General features: G+C 44.2%; 1 protein-coding gene across 5 annotated transcripts in view; it reads right to left on the bottom strand.

Annotated features, from left to right (window-relative positions):
• PRDM15 (PR/SET domain 15) overlaps window positions 1-2,879 on the bottom strand; it is a 49,535-nt gene extending 46,656 nt beyond the window's left edge. For 3 of the 5 annotated variants that reach the window (XM_034753253.1, XM_034753244.1, XM_034753225.1), the window contains exon 1: window positions 2,800-2,849. The gene's annotated coding sequence lies outside the window, so the exon portion shown is untranslated. Of the gene's footprint in view, window positions 1-2,799 lie in introns of all 5 variants that reach the window. The other 2 variants (XM_034753290.1, XM_034753262.1) reach the window with 1 other exon arrangement.
• Between the last annotated feature and the right edge of the window lie 8,889 nt (window positions 2,880-11,768).

Below are 11,768 nucleotides of genomic sequence, written 5' to 3' on the forward strand. Positions count from 1 at the left end.
TTTCCATTTATCTGAGCATACCAGAGTGAGTGGACATTGTTACATATTTAAAACACAGAGTTGGAAAATGTAGGTCATAGTGGCAAGATGCGCAATTTTGGTTTCACAAACTGAACTGGTAACCTAGATATAAAGGGAAACAATATAATTTTTTTAAAACTCAAGCATAAGATGCATAGACTCAAACCTTTAATTCTGTCTGAATTTATGAGGATACCTGTCATTATGAAAACAAATGAGGATGAGAGTGTATGATACAGGTTTCTCTTTCTACAATACAGTAGAACTTCACTAATTTGCCCAAATAACTGGAACACACTACAACTGAATGAAGGTTGCAAATACACACATAAAACAAGAAAAATTCATCAGAAGTTTACTTTGTTCACTTATTTCACGGTGTAGTTTACTTATAATACTTCTTACCATATTAAAGATATCTTGCAGTATACTTTGTCAAGTAATAAAGTTTTAGTAACACAAGGCTTGAGTATACAATTCTACTGTTAATTTTTTTGCTGAGAGATGGGGAAAGGATGTCTTATTTTTTATGCCCCAATCATTTAGAGGGCAGATTAGCAAAATGTAAAGTTCCGAGTTTGTGTTGTACCTTTTAAAAACAGCATATTTTATTTAGCCCCTCTGTGAACACGATAATCACTTGTGTGTACTAAGAAAAAGTAAACTTCAAAGTGTATTTAATGAAAGGCATCAGCAAGGAATTAATGTTTTACAGGAAACAGCACTGAATGCACCATGGAAAAGGGCATTTTTTCCTTTATAATTCAACCTACAGCATCACACCTTGTTAAGTTATAGGCCAGCACTTACAAAGCAGAATCAAAATGATAGGACCAATATGTTTTATAATTTAAATGGCTTGAAATAAAAAACCATAACATTACATTGTTAACTGCTATCAGAAAACTCAAAGTACTTCCTAGTAACATGAAAGGTTATCTTGCCCTCCCTTAGTCCTGTCTTCCTGACTTTTCATCATGCCTTTAAAGCACATACTTTAGCAATAAACCTAGGTATCACATACATTCATTTATACCATTTGATGCACCCCAATAAGCAGATGGATTTTAGCCAAAAATGTAACATTTAACTGTTACTAAATAAAATAAGGTTACTGCAAAACTTTCAAGTGTCTTCCATTTCCACAGGCCAGAATGACAATTCAGAACTAACCATGACAGTTACAGGGTGGAGAGGACCATACCACTTTCATCCTCACCACTGCCTGAAAAGTACATTTCCCCTGGAGGCCAATAGAGCTGGCCAATATTTAGAAAAAAGAACAGGAGTACTTGTGGCACCTTGTTAGTCTCTAAGGTGCCACAAGTACTCCTGTTCTTTTTGCGGATACAGACTAACACGGCTGCTACTCTGAAACCAATATTTAGAGGAAGCCAATATTTTAAATGTAAAAAGACTAAGAAATGTATATATCAATACCATGATGGTAATGCCTGTATTATATAAATAATACTTAATAATAATTTCCTAAATGAGACCACTTCCCAACCTGCTTACAAAGGGCCTGATCCAATTTAACTTTAAGATAGGATTGGGCCCAAAGCAATCTGTTAACATTGCCAACGAAGATCCTGTTTACATTAAGTGCAAGAGAGTAGTGAGTCATCCTTCAAAAATATGTAAGGGACCAACCAGAAAAAGCCCCACAGCCTGGTAGAGGTGGCCTTTAAAGACTGAAGAAAATTGGAGAGATTTTGAAGTGGCTTCTTCTGACAGCAGTGGTTTCCCTCACTGGAGGTGGGGGTCTTTAGCACAGGTTTCACTTTATGTGGCAGAATAATGCTTTGTCACAGCTAAATCCTTTCAGGTCTAGGTAATGTGTAGCCCAAAGACAGGAGAACAAACCCCTTAAAATCGGAAGTCAAAACATCTCACCTCGGCACAGAACTCATAGAGGGCTTGTGTATCCAGAGAGAGAAGTAACAACAACCCTCTCTGGAAATATACAATAAATCCTGCCTCTCTGTGGACGTGCAAAGTGCTTCCACGTTGTATTTTAATATGCTGTTTAAATAATCAGTTTGCGCATTTATGGATTGGAAAGACTCACAAAGAGTCTGTTCATCAACACCTCAGTTATGGTGATTTCACCCCTGCGACAACAGATAACAGCTCTCTCCGGTCTCAGCAGCGAGCCTGTGCCGGGCTCTCCAGGAGGGGCGAGGGGGTGGCTGTAGTTAAAATCGGACTTAGTAGCTTTTAGCTCACAGCGGCTGCAGCCCTGGGAAGGGCTTGGGAACCCAGGGGGGTGGTGTGCAGCGGGGGGAGAGGGCGGATCATTACACCCCGCGCTCCGGGGAAATGGGGGTGGGCTGCACACGAGCCATCAGAGCGTGACATGGGGCCTGCAGGCTCCCGGCACCTGCCGAGCCCCAGCCCCCCCCCAGCCGGGCTCCGCGCGGCCCCGAACCCGGCCGCTCCCGGCTCCGGGATGCAGCTCCAAGGCGCCGGGGGAGCGGGCGGCTGGGCCGGGATCCGGGAGCGGCTCCGCCGGGTTTTGCCTCGGACCCGCCCGGCCCCCCCGGCGGCGGCGGCGCGGCCGCTGTAACAAAGAACAGGCGGCCTGGAGATGGAGATGGAGGCGGAGGCGGCGGCGGCTCCGGCGCAGCCGGACCGGGGGCCCCGCGCGCCACGGGCAGCCCCAGGGGGGCGGGGGCCGCGCGGCGCGCGGTGGTGGGGCAGTAGGGGTGGGGAGGGGTCGCCGGCCAGGGGCGGGCAACGCCGCGCGCCGCGCTGGAATGCGGGGATTTGCGTTACCTGCTTTTGGAATGTTCCGACCCGGATCGAATCCGGACTCCAGGTTCCGATCCGCTCCGGAAACCACCCTCCACCGGAAGCCGGCCCGGCCGCCCGCCAGCAAAGCACCATGGGAGTCGTAGTTCGCGGAGGGGGCCGCCTACTCCCGCGCCGCGCTGTGGGGGCGGGGCTATACACTAGGGCTGTTGCAGTCGCGCCCCGAGGCTGCTGCAGCCGGCTGGGTCCGGGCCCCTGTGCAGGGCGCTGTACGCACCGGCGAGGGAGGCTGCCTGCCAGAGCTCAGCCACCACCCTTGCAAGCTCGCCTGCAGCACAGGTCAGTGGGCGGGTGCCTGGCCCAGTTTAAGGGACCCTCCCTTATTTCAACAGAGAGTCCTGGGGCACCTTTAAGACTAACATGTATTGGAGCATAAGCTTTCGTGGGTGAATGCTCACTTCGTCAGACAAAAGCTTATGCTCCAATACCTCTGTTAGTCTTAAAGGTGCCACAGGACCCTCTGTTGCTTTTTACAGATCCAGACTAACCCAGCTACCCCTCTGATACTGCCTCCCTTATTTCAGTGCTTTGTAGCTGGTTTGGTAGCTCTCCCCGTCCCCTTGCAACAATTCTCCTTATTCATGGCCCCCCCACTCGCTGCACACCTGGGGATCTTGTGCACTCACACAGGGCAGCCCAGCCGGTGCTCAAACCACTGTGCTGCAGGCTGCCACACACCAGCCCTGGTCTGCCCCTAGCACTTACAACAGTGGGTCTCAAACTTTTTTTTACTGGTGACCCCTTTCATACAGCAAGCCTCTGAGTAGGACCCCCCCTTATACATTAAACACTTTTTAATATATTTATATAAACATTATAAATGCTGGATGCAAAGCAGAGTTTGGGGTGGAGGCTGACAGCTCGCAACCCCCCCATGTAATAACCTGGCAACCCCCTGAGGGGTCCTGACCCCTAGTTTGAGAACCCCTGACTTACAGCCACCTGCTCCATCACTCAGAGCTGTAGAAATGATGCAGGTAGGTAGGTCTAACCCCTGCTGTAGGCACAGCTTGGGCCATAGAAGAATTTTTCCATTGACCAACTCCTGCCTCACAGGGTGGATTAGGGTGCCCAGCTGTGGCGTCTGAAAATAAGGGAAAACCTCATGAGAAATACAGGACAACACTGTATTTTAAAGGACATGTCAGGGAAACACCATTGCCCTTAGGATATCATATTCTTCTTTCCAGTGTTCATTTCCACCACTCTATTGTATACAATGCAGTTAAATACCATTTTAAATATTAAATGGAAGCTATCGGTTTTAATACATCTTAAAATAAGGGACACCCTGGCTTTACTACAGTAACAGGAGTTACTTCTCTCACTGTAGCAAGGATGTACCCTCTACTGTAGTGCTTGTAGTGTAAACATACTTTTATGCTTTAACTGGGATTCTCTGGACTTAAACGCCGGCACCATACAATTAAACCCACAGATGCTAACACAAACATGAGATCTTCTGCATTACTAAACAGGCTGGAGCCTTCCCACAGTGCACAGTGTAGCCCACGAAAGCTTATGCTCTAATAAATTTGTTAAGTTTCTAAGGTGTCACAAGTACTCCTGTTCTTTTTGCGGATACAGACTAACACGGCTGCCACTCTGAAACTTGTAAACAATGGGGCATTACTCACACTCTCACATGTCCCAGCCACTATGCCACGTGTTACAAAGCATATTCACAAAGAGGTAGGATGGCTCCTGTAATATGACTGTTGAAACATTACACAGAATTAACAAATTAAGCTGTTAAATGATTTCCACAATGCTATTACAGGTGAGGCTAGAAGCACTGGCCATGCTTAAAGTTGCCTGGCTCCTCCCATTCCCAGACCCTGTTTCAGAAGTTTGAGTTTTGCCCAACTCAATATACTGGACGGGACGACATACCACCAAGCAACACTAACTCTGCAGTTTTGGGGGCCATTGAATAGATTTATAGTTCAGTATGGCCAAACCCCTAGAAAAAAAAAAAAAAGTCAGTTTAGGCAGAGAGTCACCACAGAAAAAAGTGTGTGTGTGTGTGTGTGGGGGGGAGAAACAGAAAAATCATTACAATTAACCCCTCCCTGGCTTTATACCCCCACACAAATCAAAAACTATCCTTTTCAGAAACAAGTTCTACTTACATACCTTTTGAGAGAAGAGGATAGTCAATAATTATAGCGCTAAAATGTGCATTCAAGCTGCTAAGAGGCTGGCAGGATTATCCAGAAGTAGAGCTGGGTGAAATTTTTCAAACAAAACTTTTTGTCACCAAACAATGCAGGTTTGGGTTGACCCCCAACATTTTGTGAACAGGTCAAATTTGCCCAAGTGTTTTGATTGAAAAAAAATTCTGAAAAATTCAAAATTGTTTTAAAGAAAAGTTGAACCAAAACATTTTGATTTTTTTCATTTGAAATTACTTTGTTTCAAAATTTACTTTATTTTAAAAAAAAAAAGATTAAAAAAAGTAAAAAAATGAAATGGTTCATTTCAGGTCAACCCAGAACTTTATTTTTCATTTTGGCCAGTGAACTAAAAATAATACTTTAGGCTCCAATTCTACAATGGGCTCCATTCAGATGGCCCCCAGCACCCACACAGAGCTCATTCGAGGACTGGGGTCTTGAGTACCCTTAGTGTTCCGGGTTTTCAGTTTTTACCAATTTCCATTGACAAATTACCAGATTTTTTTTAATTAAGGGAGTTGGGTTTTTTACTGACTTACACTCCGTTAATATTTTTTTCAGGTACTTATTTTTGTTAAACACTAAAGCTTTATGCGATTGTTGTGTCCTGCAGTGCTGAGACTGAAGCAGTTCTGCAGTGTAAAACGCAGAACACACACCTGATGGAAGTCGAAAATCAAACAATGTTAATATCGCACTATGATTGACTCACAAGGAGATGCTGCTCACCTATTTCTTTGCTACAGAAGAAATAAAAGACATGAAATCATGCATCATAGGATTTGGGGCCGTTTGCGAACAAGTTGAAGGCTCCATTTTACACAGTGGGAGATGAGTGCAGAACTGGCTGCCAATTATATACCCCTTTGTGCCACATCATTGGATGAGTTTGTACTGTGCTGCCTATCATGTAAATAACGCATGGACTGTACTAATGGGTCTCCTAGATCATCCTGAGTTTGTTGGATCTAAAGCAGAAACTCTGACGAGACTGGCAAATAACCAAAATGACCACCAGATTCTGCACAGCAAGGTAATGTTCATTGTTGAAAACTTGGTATTACTGTGTGACACACAGAAAACACGGGAGTTTTTTCTGACTACTGCCAACATGTTTGCCAATACACACATTTACCATATCCTGACAACCAAAATTTCAGCTGAATTGAGTACAAACGCTGCAGGAGAAACGTGTCAAGAAAATCCAGCTGTTTTTAGAAATCCTTCCGACCCCAGAACACAAGAAAACAAAAAAAGCGCGTTCAAAACCTTCAACACAATGAACCCTGAAGTGTTTGGTGCTGAAGATTCATTTTAGAACATCATCCAAGTATTGCACCTGTTCCTCATGGTGAATTTTGCATTTAACTATGACTCTTATGCCAGAGTGTTTCAACCATTTGCCACTAAAGGTGGAATTTCAAATCTGAAAAGGAGAATTTACTACTTACCTCAGGGCAGGATTAACCTTTTGTGGGCCTGGCCCCAAACATATTTGTGGGCCACCATGGAGGCAATGGAGCATGGCATGTGGAGGTCGGTCCCTGGAGTGAGGGGCTGGCCAAGGGCATGACATGGCATGGCAGGGACCCGCTCTACCCAGCCCAGTGTGAGAGCACTATTTACAAAGCGGTAGTTGCCAGATGCACAATGGCCCGCCTGGCCCTGTGCTGTCAGCGTGCCCCTTCCCCTCGGGGGTGAGCCCATGCCATGCCACAGAGCTCACCCACACAATACGGGAACACCCCTCCGATCTCCTATGCCCAGTGTCCCCCCAGATCCTGCCACAAATGCACTGCACCCTGCACAACAGTACCCCTGCTCAGTGCCCCCTGCCCACAGCCCCACAACTGCCCAGCACCCCACAGAACCTCCACTCCCTAGTGCCCCAACACACACAGATCTTCCCCACCCCCTCACAGCCCAGCTCCCCTTCCGTCCCCCCAGAGACCTACTCCCGCACTCCCTGCTGGGAGGTGACTGTCTGCCAGGCTGAGCCGGCAGCGCAGCCAGGGCTGTCCTGGGGCAGGAAATCACTCCGGCTCCTCGGGAGTGGCGTGATCAGGGAGGCCAGGGCTCTCCCCCACAACTGGCCAAGACTGGCCAGGCTTCTGCACAAGTCCCAGGCGGCTCACTCTGGGAAGACAGGTGGGGCCCCATAGATGACAGGAAGAAGAGTGCCTGGAGACAGAGATGCACTGGAGTCCAACCAGGAGGCAGAGAGGAGCTGGCAGGTGGGGCCAGGGGGTGGAGAGGAGCCCTTGGCGGACCGGCAGGCAGGCCGAGAGGAGCAAGTGGTAGGCGGGGGAGAGGGAACCAGAGGCTGGCGGGGGCTCACTGTAAGCGGAGCAGGCCAGGGCCTCTTCTGAGCAAGCACCTGACTCCATGGCACCATTGTAAACCCGGTACTGACTTATCTGAACATGCCTAACCCTGATGTGAAACTGGATGTGCTGGCTTTTTGGAAGTCATCAAGACACACTTCCCAACTTCAGCCAAGTGACATGGTGAGCTCTGAGTGAACACCCTGGATGTCTTGATGCAGGGTGCTTATTTTCAAAGTTAGACTACCTCCAAGACAGCAAGAGACTCAACAAGAGTGAGGATACTGTGAAGAAAATTATATGAGCGTATGCAAATCAGGATTTCTGGAAAAACTATTAGCTCTGAGTGAGACAAAAATATCTTTGTACATAAAAATGTTTCAATTATACTGTAGTAAAATGTGTATATTATGAACATTTTTTTCCCTTTTCCCCAATTTTTTAAAACCCCAATTTCATCCCAGTTTTAATGTTTGGAAAATGAACATCAAAAAATTCCAGTTTTTTTTTTTAAACACACACACAAACTAAACACACAGAACACTAAGTATCCTTTAGGCAAACCGCTCCGTTCAGTTCATCTAAACACCATTGCATCTTGACAACCAACACTGCAATACTGCTATGTATACATAATCCTGCCTCAGTGCACGGGGCTGGACTACATTACCTGTCGAGGTGCCACCCAGCCCTACTGTTGTAGGATTCCACACAAGGTGACTTCTGGACATTCTGTTCTGCTAAAGGACCTTTTCTGACCAAAAAAAAAAAATGGTGAAGTGATAGTTGGTTTTGGGATACAACAAATTGTCCATTAAGAGCTGGGCATGTTCATAAACCTGGACAAACTATGCAAACATCAAAGCTTAGGCTCAAATTATTCACTAGTCCCTCAATCCCCTCCAATAGGCTGCCTCCCAACACAGCTTTACTATGCATCTTAATAGAGCAGCAAAGGATCCTTCCTCGATGGGTTCAGGCACAGCTAGGAGGAGCTTGCTGCTAAAAGAAAACAGGTAAAGAGGCCCTGTAAACATGGAGTCTTGTTATTAATGCAGATGAGCAGACAGACGATCTGGTACACCTGGAAGACCTGGGCACATATGACAGGATACTATACAGAGACAATTGGTGTTTATTGTTTTATGTACAACAGTAGTTATTTCTTTTAAAAAAAGAAGAGACATCCTCTTTTCATGCTTATTAGTGATAGTCTAATAAATCTGTACAGCACAGTCCTCTTAATTGCACCAAGCTCTTTTAGTGTACAAATTTAAAAAAAAGTTATCACAGCTGAGTGCTAAGAGTAAATGTTTCACCCTGTTTGGAATATGCAAGCATATTACACCCTTGGTAAACAGCTACACTTTTTATATAGGGCTGTTAAAATAACAAGATTGGCAAGATAACCAGTTCCATATATGCCAGCTACTTTTGCAGCTCGCTAGTAGCTTGCACAACAGCAGTATAGCTGTCCTGAGTAATACATCGCTCACCCTTAATTGAATGGTGGGAAGATTAACTGAATGTATTCAGAGTTTCCTTATCATTAAGGCCCTGAGTCAGCAAGGTACCTAAACACAGACCTTACTTTAAGTACATGAATCGTCCCACAGAAGTCAATGTGGATGTCAAGGAGTAAATGTGACGCCATTGGTTGCTAAAAGCAGTTTAGTTAACAACTCTGCTTTTTATATCATAGCTTTTTCCTGTAGGGCAGCTACATGTAAATATGGACTGTATTACCAGGCTCTGTCCCCTTCGAGTAGTCATTTAATCCTATGCTATGGTCTACTTGGGGTTTTTATGGTACCCCGCTCATATGTATCTTAACTTTCGGCTTTTATATTCAATGAGACACAAGCAATAAAAAAAGAAGTCACATTTATGTGATTCCTCCTCTACCCCCCCCCCCCCAACCCTATAGTACTATTGCTCTAACACCTAAGGGATCACTAGAACTGAAAAGGACAATTTGGAGTGAAGGTGGGAAGGTGAAGTGCTGTCAAATGTACAAAGTATAGTTAGTTTCACTGTTTCCTTCTGCAATTTCTACATAACAATAAAGAGAAAACACACGGGGGAAAAAACCCAAATAAACCAACTGCTGTATACTTTCTTTGGCTTACAGAATGCACGGATAAATAAGAATTAAAAAAACACCACAAAAAGATTTCATGAATTATTTCCACAATACAGCTTTGAAATAATTTGATTATGAGGAAAAACTATAACACAATGCAAGGGTTTTGGTGCATGATGTGATATTCCTTCTCAAATGTTGAACTACTAAAATCATTAAGGTATGTGTGTCCGTATATTACAACCCCTGCCCTTCCCCAAAGTTAGAGAACCATGCTGGATCTGATCTTGCAAGGTACTGTGCTGCCCCCATGCCCATTGGTATTCTTCACAGAATACCAACAGGAGGCATTCAGCACTTGAGAGGATTGGACCCAGTGTTAACGTTAAGTGCTCAATCTTGCTGAACTCTGTGGCAAAACTCATCTTCACGTAGATGGGAGCAGGCTGTAGGTGAACTACTGGTATGTGCCCATCTATTTCCATAGGATTGAGTGTTGCTAGCTCTTGCAATTTTAACAGTGAGCTTTCCAATATGAGATTTTATTTAAAGCCCCAATGCTTGGAAATAAAATGATTACATGAGACTCTCAGCTTTCATTTAAAAATAAGAGTAAGTTCCTAGTCCTCATGGTTGCAGAGGAAAGCTTGAAAAACATGACAGAGTGAAGGCTCAGAAACCAGAGGGCATATAACCCCCTCACATTTATTTTTAATCTCAATTTTTTTTTTGAAGGGGGGGGGTGTCTGGATCATGATTTTGAACATCTGAAATACTGAGGATTTGAACTGTCAGTTTGGGTTCACAACTAGTGACTATGGCTAACATGTTCTCAACACTATCTACAGTGATTTCTAGAAGAGGGGGAAATGACCTAGCCACATGTGGCAAATCTTAAATCACTATCCATCTGAACAGGGCTATTTTGGAGGGGCCGTTGAGAAGTTTTTAATTTAACAACAAAAATTAAGACCCCCTTTTATCCCAAATGCCTTTGTCCCCTCCATCTTGAGAATAGGCTACTCTAGTCTCCACCTTAGTTCCCCACCACCAAAACTCAAATTTTGGCAGTCATCCAAGACTTCCATAAAAATGAAGAGTTACTGGTCTCCTGGGGGGTTTACACTTAAAACGCTGCATCAGGGCAGCGCTGAGTTTTGCCACTATAGTGCTTTAAATAAAGACACTCTAAACTACAGGAGAGCTCTCCAATCGGCATAATTAATCTGCCTTTCATGGAGGGGGAGAGGTAGGTTGGTATAACTACATTGCTCAAGGGTGTGGATTTTTAAACACCCCTGAGCAACGCAGTTATACCAATATAAGTCTGTAGTGTAGACCAGATCAAAAACTTTAAATAGGGCAGGGATCTCTCTTTTACCTACCATTACGTGCAAACAACACCTAACAAAGTCAAGGGGAATTGTGTGTGCACCAAAGGAGTGCAGGGTCAGCCTTTTGGTGCTGATGGCATAAACTGTTGTAAAGTAGATATGGAATCCTAATCTCAGTTTTTTGCAAGTCAGTAAAAAGGAGAAACAGTCTCAAATATGTTAAAGTAGGACTTTAACCTAATCCCAAAGCCATAATGATTTCGGATTTAAAAAAAACCAACAACCCACAACAGAAAAACCCCACAAAAGCTGTAGAGTGCATAGTTATAGTACAAAAAATTGCAACTGCAACAAACTTAAGATTTTTTTAAAATAGTGTTTAAAAATGCCTTCAAGTATTTATAACAACAAATACAGCAAGACTGTTGACAGTACCTATTTTCTGTAAAATGTATGCATGACAGCACTGTCACAGTCCTATTACTAGGCCAAATAAAATGTATTTGGAACTAGAGGCTCAGTTAAAAGCATTTGGTGGTTCATTTCTTTGGATATTTTATTTTTTGCTAAAGATTCCCCCCCCCCCCCCAAGTTTTATACCCTTCAGTACATCTTTGCTAAGGAATTTGGCGCCTACCACAAGTATTGAAAGCTCTTAGTTCAATTATTCAAGTTTCCATTTAGGGAAAATATGCCTTTAAGGCTAAGCCCCAATACTGCCATCCTTACTCAGTCAAATGTCTTACTGAAGTCTTTGGGCCAAATTCACTAGTGACAGAAACAGGCACAACTCTGTTCACTTCAATAGAATTGCATCAGTTTAGATCAGTGGTGATATTGGTGCAACAGGCATGTTTGCCTGGGTAAAGACAGCAGGATTGGGTGCTATGTTCTCAACAGGGAATGCATATATGGCAAAGGAATGTGTAAACAGGCATATATATGAAAAATATGTAATCTGTAAAATGTATCTAGATACAGAAGTTTTAGTTAAACTGCCTAAGAGGGGACTAAG

Source organism: Trachemys scripta, chromosome 1, assembly GCF_013100865.1.
Source record: "Trachemys scripta elegans isolate TJP31775 chromosome 1, CAS_Tse_1.0, whole genome shotgun sequence".
Classification (NCBI taxonomy): Eukaryota; Metazoa; Chordata; order Testudines; family Emydidae; genus Trachemys; species Trachemys scripta.